The sequence below is a fragment of the Gorilla gorilla genome, chromosome 1, assembly GCF_029281585.2.
Source record: "Gorilla gorilla gorilla isolate KB3781 chromosome 1, NHGRI_mGorGor1-v2.1_pri, whole genome shotgun sequence".
In the NCBI taxonomy this organism is placed as follows: Eukaryota; Metazoa; Chordata; class Mammalia; order Primates; family Hominidae; genus Gorilla; species Gorilla gorilla.
The window spans coordinates 14,872,377-14,889,410 of NC_073224.2; positions in this window are offsets into that span (position 1 = coordinate 14,872,377).

Below are 17,034 nucleotides of genomic sequence, written 5' to 3' on the forward strand. Positions count from 1 at the left end.
CTCAGGCTGGTCACAAACTTCCGGGCTCAACCTCTCTTCCCACCTTGGTGTCCCAAATTGCTGGGACTACAGGTGAGAGCAACCACACTCAGCTGTCTATACATTTTTTTTTTTTTTTGAAACGGAGTTTTCACTCTTGTCGTCCAGGCTGGAGTGCAGTGTGCAATCTCAGCTCACTGCAATCTCCACCTCCTGGGTTCAAGCAGTTCTCCTGCCTCAGTCTCCTGAGTAGCTGGGATTACAGGCGCGCCACCATGCCCGGCTAATTTTTTGTATTTTTAGTAGAGACGGGGTTTTGCCATGTTGGCCAGGCTTGTCAGGAACTCCTGACCTCAGGTGATCTGCCCACCTGGGCCTCCCAAAGTGCTGGGATTACAGGAGTGAGCCACCACGCCGAGCTGAGGTCTATAGATTTTAAAAGATTCTCAAATGGGTTCATGGTCCACCAAAAGATTAAAAACTACTGAAGCAAGGGAGAGAAGCTCATCTGCTACCTCATCCTCCTGTTCTCCAACCAAGGAGCCTCTGGAAGTCTCCTGGCATGCTTGGGCCTCTCTCCATTGGTTGCTTCTGATGCCACCCAGCACTGGAATTGGCCCTCGAGAGCCTGCTGGAGCCCCCTGTGCCTAACACCCTCAGCCATGTCAGCTTCATACTAACAGGATAAGAATAACTGCAAGAGGGGGCTTGCTATCCTAAGTCCGCCCAGGAGTAAGCATGGGTTCCACTGCAATATCTGCTGGGGGCCTGTTCTGAGGGATGCTAAACAATTCCCAACTTCATGCTTTTCCTCAGACTACTCTGTCTCCCGCAGCTCTGATCATTTTTTTCTCTTCAGCAAGAAAAACATCCTCTTGCATGTTCATGCATTATTCCAGCTCTGTTGTTTGTGGCTAGGGTGACTGTCTCTCAGGCCAGGTTTACGCCTGTTGTCCCAGCATAATTATTAATGGTGCCTCCTTTCACAATCAAAAGTGTTCTGGTTTGGAAGACAAATGAAGATCTATTTTGAAACTCAAAAGCTGGGCTCTGAATAAATTCTTTCTCTCCTCTTCCTGTTGTTACAACCCTACCTGAAAGCAAGGGTGGCTCTTACGGAATGAGTGTGAGAAAGAGAACACACTGACTACATGTTCAAAATATTCTCTTATCCCCCCAAACCAGAACGTTGTCTTATCATAATTCACAAATATCCATTATATGGAACCCAGAGCCCACTCTATACTTAATGGGGGAAACACTGTTTCGTGGTAATGAGTCATTACTGTTAAACCAGGAGGAAAACAACCAAAGCTGCTTACTAATGTCAATGTTACTGTGAAAGTCCTCATAGCCAGTAGGATCAGGATCAGTATTTGGTTAGATAAGGGCTAATTAAAGCAGGGAAATTGTATTGATCTATATATGTATATATGTATAAAATAATCTATATGTATTCTATATATAATCTAGCACATATATAAAAATCTAATCAACTATAAATCAGTGGCGAAGTATTATTCAGGATACAACACTATTCCCTTGTACTGAGTAACAAAACACATTTCACTTAAGTTAAATTCATTCATTAAAAAAATTTTTTTTTTGAGATGGAGTTTTGCTCTTGTCACCGAGGCTGGAGTACAATGGCATGATCTTGGCTCACTGAAACCTCCACCTCCTGGGTTCAAACGATTCTCCTGCCTCAGCCTCCTGAGTAGCTGGGATTACAAGCATGTGCCGCCACATCCGAATAATTTTTTGTATTTTTAGTAGAGACAGGGTTTCACCAAGTTGGCCAGGCTGGTCTCGAACTCTTGACCTCAGGTGATCCACCCGCCTTGGCCTCCCAAAGTGCTGGGATGACAGGCGTGAGCCACTGCGCCTGGCCAAATTCATTCAATGTTTTATTAAATATTACTTAAAATCTACTTTACCTTAATAAATTACTTTTATTAAATTAAAATGTTAAATGCTATAATTAAAGTAATGAATAGAAGAAAATATAGGCCCAAATTGACTTCAACCCTGGATGAGAAATTGATTCCAAATTGTAAAACAATAAAATAAACAACAAAGAAAAATATTGATATATTGACAACATATGCTTTAAAACCTCAATGCTATCTTTTCAATTCAGCATAGGTAAATGTATAGAGAAGCAATATACTGGGAAAATATAATACATGTGGAAAAGGTTAATATTATGATATAAAGAGCTGTTGCATGGCCAGGAGTAGTGGCTCACGCCTGTCATCCCAGCACTTTGGGAGGCCAAGGTGGGCGGATCACTGGAGCCCAGGAGTTTGAGACTAGCCTGGCAACATAATGAGACCTTGTCTCCACAAAAAATAAAAATATTAGCTGGACATGGTGGCATGCGCCTGTAGCCCCAGCTACTCAGGAGTCTGAGTGGGAGGATCGCTTGAGCCTAGGAGCTCTAGGCTACAGTGAGCCATGATCGCACCACTGCTCTACAGCCTGGGCAATAGAGTGAGACTCTGTCTCAGAAAAAAAGAGCCACTGCATAGATTTGGGAAAAGTACTAAGATCTTAAGAGTTAAAGGAGTAGAGCATACACAAATAAACAGTAAGCAAACAGATTGCAGAATAGCAAACAGATGTCTAAGATAAACTTTGCAGAAAATGCTCCAAGGATGTGGATGCAAACAGCTAACTTGAGGCAGTTTGCCCAGGGTCTTCCCTTGGGATATCAGAGTGTGCATCTGAACCTCAGCATCCACACTCTTACTCCTCCAGGATGGAAGAGTGGATGGCAAGAGGAATCGATAAGCAAATCTATTGGTAAAACACAACCATTGTTTTTCTTTTAAACACACACATGCAATTGTCAAGTCATTCTCATTACAACAACTATGACAAACACAACAACAAACCCGAAATTGGGCAAATGACGAAATCTTCCATTTCAATGAATGATACTACTGGGCATCTCATACATGATGGGATGGCAATATGGGAAAATACATTTTCAAGCAATTTGAATCTGTGTATGAATGGCCTTTAATCGTGCTACGTACTATACAGACATCCCTCGAGTTCGTTACACGTTTCTGAAAACCCACTCAAAAGCCAAACATGTGAAGACTGACCCCTAGGAAAATAAATATTAAGGGCAATTGTTCTCAAATTTTAAAGTGGCCAAGATCCCTCTGAAGAATTTGTTTAAATACGATTTCTGGTTCCAACCCTTATCCCTGTTGAGGCAGAGGAATTTACATCCTTGGAAAGCACCACAGGTAATCCCGAGGCAGACAGGCTACAGGGCACCATGCCAATAAATAGTTCTGAGAGGAAGTTTCTGTTACCAGGTTGCTAAAATCATGTAACATCCCCAAATTACACCTCACTTTTTAGATACATTTTTTACAATGCATTTTCGGCATTTCACGTGTCTCCTGATTTTAGTTTTTATTATTAAGCACAAAGTCAAAGAACTGAAATATCGTAAGGATCAGAATGAGGGGTAAAAATTGCTGGTAGACATAATGCTTAGGGAATAATTCGCTAATTTGTGTCTTAGGGACTCCACCTGGCACTTTGGCTGTATCTAATAATTTCTTTTTTCTACCTTCCATATTATTATTTTTTTTACCTTCTATGCATTTCAGTAAAATAATTAGGATAAATTCCATAAAATATTTAAATCGCTCATGAATACTTCCTGTCATAGAGATGAATAAAAGCTCTCATGGAAATGTGCTGGAGTTTGGAAAATATCTGGAATTTTTTTTCTGGGCAAAGGGGATGCAGAATGGTGCACCCATGCAGAATAGCAGAGGACCAAGGTGCTAGGCTTACAGTGTGATTTGTATGAAGACCTCGTGGTTTCAAACTATGCTTGGATATGTCTTGGACCCCCTCTGAGGGGTATTAACAAACAAACAAACAAATAAATGTAAAATTCAAGAAGATTTTGCCAGAACCAAGAAGCCTGAAATATTTGTGTGTGGGTTTTTTGTTTGCTGTTTGTTTGTTTTTGAGATGGAGTCTCAGCCTGTCACCCAGGCTGGAGTATGGTGGCACGATCTCGGCTCACTGCAATCTCCACCTCCCCATTTCAAGTGATTCTCCTGCTTCAGCCTCTCAAATAGCTGGGACTACAGGCGTGTACCACCATGCCTGGCTAGTTTTTGTATTTTTAGTAGAGACGGGGTGTCACCATGTTGGCCAGGCTGGTCTCGAACTATTGACTTCAGGTGATCCACCCGCCTTGGCCTCCCAAAGTGCTGGGATTACAGGCATGAGCCACCACACCCTGCCTTGAAATATTTGTCAATTGATGTATGAAATTCCCAATTTAGCTTAGAATAGGTGGCTAAGAAGGTGAACATGAGAAAATTAGTATTATATAAAAGTTGGATATCTAAAAATCTAGGGCCACCCCTCATAATTTATCTTTTGTTGTTTGTTTGTTTGTTTTGTTTTGTTTTGTTTTGTTTTCTGGCGACAAAGTCTCCTCTCCCTCTGTTTCCTGGGCTGAAGTGCAATGGCATGATCATGGCTCACTGCAGCCTTGGCTTACCAGGTTCAAGCAATCTTCCCACCTCAATCTCTTGAGTAGCTGGGACCAAGGTGCACACCAACACACCGGAATTTTTTTTTTTTTTTAATAGAGATGCGGTCTCCCTACTTCCTATGTTGCCCAGGCTGTTCTTGAACTCCTAAACTCAAGCGATCCTCCCACCTCAGCCTCCCAAAGTACTGGAATTATAAATGTGAGCCACCATAACTGGCCTTATTTTTGAAAATATTCAGAATATATGGATGTTTTTACATAATACTTTTTTTTACATTTTCTTTATAATAGTTCATCTCTGACAATAATTGAAATGTCTAATAAGAGGGGTTGGTTAAAATAGTCATTAAATAATTTAGTGGTTATATAGTCATTAAATAATTTATAAATAATTTAATTTTATTAAAATATTTAGATATAATATTAAATAAGCAATATGGAAAATTTACATGTAGATGATCTCAATGAAGCAGAAAAAAAAGGGAATACTAAAATGGAAACACAGACTGAGGAGCCCTAATCCAAACATCTGAAATGCAAAACTTTTTTGAGCACTAACATGATGCTCATATAAAATACTCATTGGATCCTTTTAGCCTTTGGATTTTCAAATTAGGGATGCTCAACCAGTAAAATTCAAATATTCCAAAATCCGGGGAAAAAAATGGAAACTCAAAGCACTTCAGGTCCCAAGCATTTCAGATAAGGGATGCTCAATTTGTAGTGGTGGGATTGTGGCTGTTTAGTTTGGCATGAGCCTGAATCTATACCTTCAGTTCCTAGGTAACAAACTGCAACTTAATTTAGAACATAAACAAATGGCAAACCTAATTTAGGAGTATAACAAACGGCAAGAGTCTCAGCCAAACACTAGCGCCGAACTTCAGCCAAGGAAAGGCGACCAACTTATCAGACCGTGTCTAAGACAAACACCTCACTACAACCCGTCAAGCCATTTCTTTCTTTCTTTCTTTCTTTTTTTTTTTTTTAGACCAAGTCTAGCTCTGTTGCCCAGGCTGGAGTGCAGCGGAGTGATCTCGGCTTACTGCAACCTCTGCCTCCTGGGTTCAAGCCATTCTCCTGCCTCAGCCTCCCGAGTAGCTAGGATTACAGGCGCGCTCCACTATGCCCCGCTAGTTCTTTGTATTTTTAGTAGAGACGAGGTTTCACTATGTTGGCCTGGCTGGTCTCAAACTCCTGACCTCAAGTGATCCACCTGCCTCAGGTTCCCAAAGTGCTGGGATTACAGGAGTGAGCCACCGCACCCAGCCTAGTCAAGCCATTTCTGTACTTTACTTCCATGTTTCATCTGTAAATACTCAGTGCTCACATTTTCTCTTTCTCTGTTTCTTTCCTTCTTTCTTTCTTTCCTTCCTTCCTTCCTTTCTCTCTCTCTCTTTCTTTCTTTCTTTTCCTTTCTTTTTCTTCTTCGGCTTCTCATTTTGTTTATTCAGTTTTTTTAGAGACAGGGTTTCACTCTGTTGTCCAGCCTGGAGTGCAGTGGTATGATCATAGCTCACTGCAGCCTCAAACTCTTGGTCTCGTGGTCTCATGGGCTCATGGGGTCCTCCTACCTCAACCGCCAAGTAGTTGGGACTACAGGCACCTGCCACTGCACCTTCCTAAATTACTTTAAATTTTTGGTAAAGACAGGGTCTCACTTTGTTGCCCAGGCTGATCCTGAACTCCTGGCTTCAAGTGATCCTCCTGACTTAGTCTCCCAAAGTGCTGGGATTACAGGTGTGAGCCACTCACTGCGCCTGGCCAGGAGTTCAAGATCAGCCTGGGCAAAAAAGCAAGACCCTGTCTTTACCAAAAAATTTAAATAATTTAGGAGCCCACATTTTAGAGAGGAGCTCTCTGAACCTCTTTCAGTTGCGAGTCCTGCCCAGTTAGGTATTTGCTCAAATAAACTCTGCATAATATAAGTTGTCTAATGTTTTTCTTTTAAAAATAACTAACATGCATTTTTTAACCATATACTTCTATATTGTAAAGTGCTATACAATAAAAATACATTACTTTTTTTTTTTTTTGAGACAGAGTTTCACTCTTGTTGCCCAGGCTGGAGTGCAATGGCATGATCTTGGCTCACTGCAACCTCTGCCTCCCAGGTTCAAGCGATTCTCCTGCCTCAGCCTCCCTAGTAGCTGGGATTACAAGTGTGTGCCACCATGCCTGGCTAATTTTGTATTTTTAGTAGAGACAGGGTTTCTCCATGTTGGTCAGGCTGGTCTCAAACTCCCGACCTCAGGTAATCCGCCCGCCTTGGCCTCCCAAAGTGCTGGGATTATAGGCGTGAGCCACCACGCCTGGCCCAAAAATACATTACTTGTATATGGGAAAAATGTTTATTGTTAGTAAGAAAGTGTGAGTTTTGGAGTATGGAAGTTTCCAATCCATATTCTAGTTCTTCAATTCACTGGTTGAACAAGGCTCAGTTTCTTCACCTGCAAAATGAGAAAAATCATATCTAAGTTAAAGTGTTGTTGTGAGACTTACTGAGCTAACCCATTGAGAGTGCATAGGGCTCCACAGACTCTTAAAGGGATACTAGTTCTTTCATTTAATTTATACCCATTCAAGTGAGGATGCAGGGAGGTATTAGTAATGTTCCCGTAGAACAAAGGTTTAATAGACATTGAATCCAGGTAAGTATTTGATAGAAACTGAAATAAAACATTTGATCCTGTTTTTTCAACGCATCGATGGACTGGAGATTTGGAATGCATTTCTTTATTTTTATTTTTATTTTATTTTTTTTGAGACGAGTCTCGCTCTGTGGCCCAGGCTGGAGTGCAGTGGCGCGATCTAGACTCACTGCAAGCTCCGCCTCCCGGGTTCACGCCATTCTCCTGCCTCAGCCTCCCGAGTAGCTGGGACTACAGGCGACCGCCACCACACCCGGCTAATTTTTTTTATTTTCAGTAGAGACGGGGTTTCACCGTGTTAGTCAGGATGGTCTCGATCTCCTGACCTCGTGATCTGCCCGCCTAGGCCTCCCAAAGTGCTGGGAATACAGGCGTGAGCCACCGCGCCCAGCCTTGGAATGCATTTCTTTTACAAAATACACTGCTGCGCATATGATATAAGAACTATGGGCCAGGCGCGGTGGCTCACACCTGTAATCCCAGCACTTTCAAAGGCCGAGGGGGGCGGATCACCTGAGGTCGGGAGTTTGAGACCAGCCTGGCCAACATAGAGAAACCTTGTCTTTACTAAAAAATACAAAATTAGCTGGGCGTGGTGGCACATGCCTGTAATCCCAGCTACTTGGGAGGCTGAGGCAGGAGAATCGCTTGAACCCGGGAGGCAGAGGTTGTGGTGAGCCTGGATTGCACCATTGCACTCCAGACTGGTCACCAAGTCACCAAAAGCGAATCTCTGTCTCAAAAAAAAAAAAAAAAAAAAAAAGGAATTGTGACAATGCAGATGTCTGCTGAATTTCAAAGTCAAATGCTGTCATGGAGCACCTCAAGCCGTCTGTTCAACTGTTGATGAAACTGGAGATATAGCCTACAAACCAAGCAAAACTCTTATGATGTTAAAGAAACATATTACATCATGTTACAATCTACCCAGGATTGGCTAACCTAAAGTTTGCAGTCTTTTGGGATTTCCCCCAAATAAAATAATCTCACAATATAACAGGTTTAGATGCAAGAAAATCATTCTCACACAAAAGATATATTCTTGGTGATTTTTTATTACCATCACTAGGACTGAAAATTTAAGTTTGTGACATCTATTATCAATTGAAACTGTCCTCGTCACCATTACCTCCTTTTCCCTCATCCCTGTGTACTTTTCTAGCTCTGTTGATGAAATCGTTTTCTGATCATTTGTTTTCTAACTCCCAGACATTGTCTAAGAAGCATCCCTTGCTGGGCGCGGTGGCTCATGCCTGTAATCCCAGCACTTTAGGGAGCAGAGGCGGGCGGATCATGAGGTCAGGAGTTCGAGACCAACCTGACCAACATAGTGAAACCCCATCTCTACTAAAAATACAAAAATTAGCCTGGTGTGGTGGCGCACGCCTATAATCCCAGCTACTCAGTAGACTGAGTCAGGAGAATCCGGGAGGTGGAGGTTGCAGTGAGCCAAGCCACTGTACTCCAGCCTGGGCAACAGAGTGAGACTTCATCTCAAAAAAAAAAAAAAAAAAAAAGAAGCATCCCTATCAGAGCAGAGGCAAGCAAGTTAAAGAAACAACTAAACAACTAGTGGATCTGAGGTTTCTGTATGACTCAAAGATGAAGGTATGGGATCAGATATGAGTGAGTGGGTGGGGCATGGTGGCTCACGCCTGTAATCCCAGCACTTTGGGAGGCTGAGGTGGGAGGATCACTTGAGCCCAGGAGTTCAAGACCAGTTTGGGCAACATGGCAAAACCCATCTCTACTAAAAATACAAAAAATTAGCCAGGCGTGGAGGTGCATCCCTATAGACTCAGCTACTCTGGGGGCTGAGGTGGGAGGATCAGCTGACCCCGGGAAGTTGAGGCTGCAGTGAGCCGTGATCCCGCAACTGCACTCCAACCTGGGCAATGGACATAAGACCTTGTCTCAAAAAAAAAGGAAGAGAAGAGAAGTGAATGAGTGAAGGGAGCTCCACTGGATTGGAAAAGGCCTTGGGAAAAGCCAGGGAGATATGGTGACAGACAGAATATCAGTTACCCCTTGTTACAGGTCAAATTATGTTCCTCAGGACGTGTTGAGGTTCTAACCCCTGGTTTCTGTGCATGTGAACTTATTTAGAAATAAGGTCTTTGCAGATGTAATCAAGTTAAAACGAGGCCAGTAGAGTGAACCCTAATCTGATAAGATTGGCGTCCTTGTAAGAAGAGGAGACAGAAACACACAGAGAGGAGAATGCCATGTGACCACAGAGACAGAGATGGAAATGCTGCAGCTGCAGGACAAGGATGCCAAGGATTGGCAGCCACCACCCAAAACCAGGAGGAGGCAAGGGACGTTTCCCCTAAGATTTCAGAGGGAGCACTGCCCCCACCAACCCCTTGATTATGGGCTTCTAGCCTCTGGAACTCTGTGAGAAGAAATTTCTGTTGTTTTAAGACACCCTGTGTGTGATTGTATTTTGTCATGGCAGTGCCAGGAAATTCATATACTAATGAAAGTAAAATAGGCCAAAGGAAGCTAGAGCATGAAACCTGTCTCTGGAACTGTCTTAGTGTTGCTGGTATTCGACAACTGATGGCAGCTGGTGGACATAATATTTAGGAAATAACTCATTAATTTGTGTCTTAAGGACTCCACCTGGCACATGAGGTCACCGCCTTCCAGAGGTCGTGGTATGTTGGGCTAATAAGGCAGGCAGAGTTGGATGCTAATATTAGGTTTATGTAATACCAAGTATTTTTAAATGAAGTCATGCCAAAAGATAGGACATAATGAAGAGAAACCGCTAAGGCCTGAAACAGATAAGAAAGTCTGCATGGGAATGAGGTGGAACTTAATAATCTCTGGAATGTTTTCTTCTGGTTGAATAAGGTGAGGAGTGGTGCAACCATTGCGAATTGCAAGGGATCAAGGTGCTCGGGCTTATACAATGTGATTTGTATGAAGACTTTAGGGCCTCACACTAAGCTTGACTCTGTTTTGCATCCTTTAAAAGTGATTTCTAATAAATACATACATATACATATACACAGATAAATAAATAAATGTTAAAAGGCCGAGGCCTGGTGTGGTGGCTCACGCCTGTAATCCCAGCACTTCGGTAGGCCAAGTCGGGTGGATCACCTGAGGTTGGGAGTTTGAGACCAGCCTGCTCAACATGGTGAAACCCTGTCTCTACTGAAAATACAAAAATTAGCCAGGCGTGGTTGCACATGCCTGTGATTCCAGCTACCTGGGAGGCTGAGGCAGAAGAATCACTTAAACCTGGGAGGCAGAGGTTGCAGTGAGCAGAGATCATGCCACCGCACTCCAGCCTGGGCAACAAGAGTGAAACTCTGTCTCAAAATAAATAAATAAATAAATAAAATAAAAGGCCAGACGCAGTGGCTCACGCCTGTAATCCCAGAACTTTGGGAGGCCGAGGCGGGCGGATCACCTGAGGTCAGGAGTTCTAGAGCAGTCTGGCCAACATGGTGAAACCCTGCCTCTACTAAAAATACAAAAATTAGCCGGGCGTGGTGGTGCATGCCTGTAATTCCCAGCTACTAGGGAGGCCGAGGCTGGAGAATCGCTTGAACCCAGGAGGCAGAGGTTGCAGTGAGTGGAGGTCGCGCCATTGCACTCCAGCCTGGGCAACAAGAGCGAAACTCCATCTCAAATAAAATAAAATAAAATAAAATAAAAATTAAATTAAAGAGTCTTCTTGATAATATGAAACCAAGGAATAGACTGACTTCAGAGCTATTCATGAGGTCATCAGGTGCTTCTACTAGCTTTGATTTATTTACCCACCCCGGGTCTAATCCTACTGCCTGCGTCAGAGATCAACGTTACCTATCAATTTAGTTCACTTTATTAACTCCTAGTATGCTGACACTTGGGTAAAGAAGTTTAATCGATATTTTCTTGCAGTGAGCCATGTGCATTTCTTCAATATTCATGAATTCCTGAATTCATGAGCCTACAGTGCAGAATCTCGTTGTTACCAAATCCCCATGGATATGTCACTCCACCACGCTGGCGGTGTAATGACTCTTGATGAGAAAGTCCCCACAAAGGCACCAGCTGGGGAGGAGCCCCTCACCGTTGCTTTTCTAACAGGACAGCCGTGCAGTCCTTATGGGGCGGAGCTCATTCTGAGGCCGGCCAGCTGTCTCCCTGTCACTGATCCCGCAGGGAGATATGTCGCTTTCGGAAGTGCGTGCAGGGCAGCCTAAGATTCACATTAATACAAGACAGAGGTCAAATGCTGTTCCGTACTAACTTTTGTTCTCTTCCAAATATATCAGGAACGTTTGCTTCGGGTCCTTCCAGACGGCAGGAATGTGTGCGGGGGAGAACAGAAGCTGGAGTGAGGATTGTTTTATTTTAATTCTGGCTCTGGGCTGGAAAGGGGTGACCTGACCTATTTTGTAAATAACCTGAACCAGAGTTTAAGAAATAATGGCACTGTGTATTGCCATGGTTAACAAGAATTTATGAAAAATTAATACGTCCTATTCTTTAAAAGCACAAATGGTGAAAATAATTTCTCCAGAGCATTTTAAATTCTTCTTGCTTCTCTAGAAACTGCTTTGAGATCTGATCAATGGATCTTCTGTAGCATCAGGCAACACGCTCGTCAGTCATGGGCTCCTTCCAGTGTCCTCCACACCTTGTCCTCTGTGGCCACTTGTTGGGAAATGAGCTTTGGTCGTAGTCACCACGTGATTCCTGGGTTCTGAAGAACTTTATATTCAGAGAATAGGCACTGGGGTGAAGACAAACTGGGAATGAAAGGAAGCCAGGAGCCAACCCTGAAACACTTTTTGTTAGTTTTTTGGATGGGAATTTCATGACATAGCATACACAATTGTACAATATCCAGTATAACTAAGATAAATGTACATGTATCTGTTAACAAGCATGCTGGATCTTATCTATGAATAAGAGTTCTGGTCTCCAAAAAAGTGACTGTAGAAACGCATAGCATCTGTCAGTTTAGGTTGCATTACGTTACAGTCAAGAAATGACCCCAAATCCCTGTGGCTTATGACAGCTAGGTTTTATCTCTCACCCATATGATGAGTCTGCCTCACATCACCTGTGGCTCTGCTTCACGCCGTTCTTATTCAGGGAACCACGGACCTCATCGGTTTTCTGGAAGAGAAAAAAGAGAAGTGGTAGACCACACAATGGCTTTTAAAGCTTTGTTTTGGAAGCACACACAGAACTTTTGGACATATGCTAATGGCTACAATAAGCCAAAGTGCCAAGCCTCAGTCAGGGGAGTAGGCCTATATTATCCTTTCTCAGGAATGGGTCCTGTGGGCAGGGAAGTGAATATTTTGGACAATAATACAATCAACCACCATCAAACATTTAATTCAAACAATATTTCTATTGGATGAAACAGACTGGGATTCCTTCTTCAGAATTATGTTCTGCGCCAGTTTACAATCCACATAAGGAAGTCATCTCTCCTTTAATAAATTCATCAATCAGTTAATTTTTTTTTGTTTTTTTGAGACGGAGTCTCACTCTGTCGCCCAGGCTGGAGTGCAGTGGTGTGATCTCAGCTCACTGCAAACTCCGCCTCCTGGGTTCAAGTGATTCTCCTGCCTCAGCCTCTCAAGTTGCTGGGATCAGAGGCGCCCGCCACCACACTTGGCTAATTTTTGTATTTTTGGTAGAGACAGGGTTTTACCATGTTGGCCAGGCTGGTCTCGAATTCCTGACCTCATGTGATCCACCCACCTTGACTTCCCAAAGTGTTGGGATTACAGGCATGAGCCACCACACCCAGTAGTTAATTTTTTACCAAATTAGTTTATAAATTGTTATTCAACTAACTTTTACTGAGTGCCAGCTCTGTACCAAGAATAATGGTAAGCACTGGTTAGAAAAACTCAAATAAGATACAGTTTCTGCCCTTAGAGAGCTTAGAGACTTTTCATATATCACATTGCTTTAATTGTACTCTAAAATGGAAATAGCCAGTTTAGTCTCCCTGGTGAGGAATAGCTCTGAATGATTTGGGCTTATTTCTAAAAGCCAAATCAGTATACTTCTCTATGGGAGCCCAAAACAATCTCAGAGAGGACACTCCCCCAAACCATCTTGAACACATAGATTCTCCCCTCCACATCCAAACGCTGGTTACTGAGCTTCAGTAGCCTTTGCTATTCCTGGCATGTGAAATGCCTGCTCTATTGAGCTTGGATCCTGAATTTTATAAAGTATTTTCTCCAGGCCAGACACTGTGTAATCCTTCTAAACGAAAATCTAATTTAATCCTCCTAGAACTTACATCATTGTCACGTAAACTTTATTTTATATATGCAAAAACTGAAACCCCAGAAAAAAAGCAAGGAGTCCAGGCATGGTGGCTCGTGCCTGTAATCCTAACACTTTGGGAGGCCAAGGTGGGCAGATTGCCTGAGCTCATGAGTTTGAGACCAGCCTGGGCAACACAGTGAAACCCTGTCTCTACTAAAATACAAAAAATTAGCCAGGCATGGCAGTGTGTGCCTGTAGTCCCAGTTACTCGGGAGGCTGAGGCGGGAGAACCGCTTGAACCCGGGAAGCGGAGGTTTTAGTGAGCCGAGATCGCACCACTGCACTCCAGCCTGGGCGACAGAACGAGACTCCCTCTCCAAAAACAAAACAAAACAAAACAAAACAAAACAAAACAAAACAAAACAAAAAAAGCAAGGATATCCAAGCAGTAAGTGACTCAGGATTCAACCCAGTGTTGACATCGAAGTCCAGGCACCAAACTACAGTGCAATAGTGTTCATCATCTGAAACTTAGCCTGAGGCTAAGTTTCAAACTTCTTAAATTATGGTACCTGCTTTGATTTTCTATTGGGCTTTTTTCCTTAGGTACTCTTCAAGGAGGAGAACGTCACACAGATGACCTCAAACACTGAGAGATTTGGTGTATGGATACACACAGAAACAAAGGAAATACAGGCAGGGCCAGTGGAAGCTCAGAAAGATTAAACAACTGGACCTCATCTTTTCTTGTTCATATGCAAGACATACATTAGAGGTCTATTAGATCTTCATAGACACCTATTCTAACCATGAACATAACTAGTATACTCTCTCTTCTCTGATTTTCTGACTTTTTTTTTTTTTTTTTTTGAGACGGAGTCTCACTCTGGAGTGCAGTGGTGCAATCTCGGCTCACTGCAACCTCCACCTCCTGAGTTCAAGCAATTCTCTTGCCTCAGCCTCCCAAGTAGCTGGGATTACAGGTGCGTGCCACCACTGGCTAATTTTTGTCTTTTTAGTAGAGAAGGGGTTTCACCATCTTGGCCGGGCTGGTCTTGAACTCTTGACCTTGTGATCCATCCGCCTTGGCCTCCCAAAGTGCTGGGATTACAGACATGAGTCACTGCGTCTGGCTTGGTTTTCTGACTCTTTAAGCGTATGATATTGCTATCAAATGATAAAGTTAGATAGCTACAGATAGAGAGATAGATAGATAGATAGATAGATAGATAGATAGATAGATAGAAAGATGATAGATAGATAACCCTAGTTCAAGCTCATCAAAAGGAGAGATCTGATGGACAGCCACCTCCCATTATCTCTGCATGGGTGGCAGATTGGCTCCCTTTGAGTCCAGCATGCTCTCCTAGTCTGGTGTCTGTAGCTGTAGGGGCAGATGAATGTGATACTTCTACAGCTATCTATACTACTATCTAGGTCTCCTTCTTCATCTGGGCTATCGGGTCTGGGAAAGAGTTAAGGAAGTGGCAGGTGCCATGATGGAGCCATTCTGGCCACTCCTTCAGCTACATTTGTCAATCTGAATCTTAGTTTAACCATCTCCTGCGTTCACCGCTTATATGATGTCATAAGCACATGCAGGTCAAAGGTGGCTCTGCCTTCTCTTCACTCTCATTTTGCCCTCTCCACCTCTACCCATCCACATCTCAGAAGTAAGAGTACGGCGCAGAGGCCTTGCTGACATCTAATAAGCATGGGCTAATGAATCAAAAAAACCCACAACCACCTGCTCCCTGGGTCTTAAGGGAAAATATAGGGATTGAGCTGAATACATGGTCATTCCCTTTCCTATTAATTTCCCCAGCTCATCTGTGGGTTGTGTTCTCTGCTCCACTGGGGTGACACAAACATGACAGATGGCACTCTCATGGACAAGGAGTTTATTCTGCGACACAGTGAGAGCTATATATTTTGCTATAAAACTCTTATAAATCACTCATATATTCTGGGTAGAATCACCATGACACAAGAAAGATAAATGTTATTTAATACATGTGAACAGTTGAAATTTGTGAACCGTAAGAACATAGATTCATATGCATCAGTGAATCATAAATATAGATTTCATTTTGAGGTTTTGATATAAACATACAGTATTAATAAACAAAGTTAATGACTTTCTAGAAAATAAAGGTTTCTTATATGGTGGAGGAATAAATATTGAATAATCAGTAATTGAAGAATTTACAAACTTTGTGCATCAAAAACACTTTAACAATTTAAAAAGTAAACTATGATAATCTAAGAAAGAATTATAGCTATAAAAGGACAAAACAAGCACGTATGGATTTATCAATAAATCCATAGGTTAAAAGAAGCTATTAAGATAAATAAAGAGATAACCAAGGGGAAAACATTAGCATTAGAATGGCGTCCAACCTAGGCTAGAAAGAAAACACATGAATAGGCACAGACAAGATCAAGAATGTGATCTTACGCTTATCACACTGGGAATGCAATGTCAGTCTTCAGCAAGCTAGTCATATGGAAATCTTGTATCTTTGTATAGTAGAGGAAGAATTATAAGCTCTTCTACTTTTTCTTTTTTTTTTTACTTTTTTTCTTATTACAAATTATACATATTCATCATAGAACACACAGATATGTCAAAAGAAGGGTAAAAGACCATCTGCGGTCATCTATAGTTCAGAAATATACTTAGATCATAATAATAATCTTTTAAAAAATTTAATGGCATACTATGAAAATTATTCGATAAAATTATAAATTATTCTGTAATATAGTAAAAGCCAATAATAGCATCAAAGATGATTTTGAGCTGAAGTAAACCCTAGGTTACTTAGTCTGACCTTTATAACAATCCCTTCATAATCTCTGCAAACGACTGTGAGTCCTTTTCTTGACCACTTCATTGACCTATATCAAAATCTCCAAATCATCACTTTGCCAGGAAATTCTTTCAATTTCCAAAAGCTTTAATTTTGAGAAGTCTTTCGCTATCCTGATTTTTGCCCACCCTTATTTTCTTTCCAGAACAGCACTGGGTTTTGGGTCCACTTCAACTTATTCCCATCCTCTGGCATCATAACTGTGACTACATCAGGGTGACTTTACTATAAAAACTCTTTTAATCTGTAAAATTAGCCTAGTAGCATTCATCTTACATTCCTCATAGAGTTGTTTAAAAAAATCAAGAAAGAAAATGTTTATAAAAATGACAATACATTTGAAGCATTATATGAATAATAAACATGTTTCCTCTTTTACCTTTACTGTTTGTAAATGTTATCATTTTCACCTCAGTTCCTACTCCAAGATGCCTGATTCTCTCTTGCATCTCTTGTAAATTATAATATTCAGAATCATCATCTTATCAACTCCTTTGGATACATGCCAATTTGTGAATATCTCCTGTAAAAAGTGCCACACTGAACTAAGCAGGATGATCCTGATGTGGCTGAATAAGTGGAAAATAAAATGATTGTTCTGTCATGAATCTGCCCGGCTGTCCGCTGCTGTGCATGCTGAGATGCAAGCGTTTTTATTATTACCGATGTCTGTGTCATTTATAAAGGATTTAAGAAATGTCTTTGAAAAACTCTTTTAAAGGTAGCAAAATGACGAAAAGACTAAATA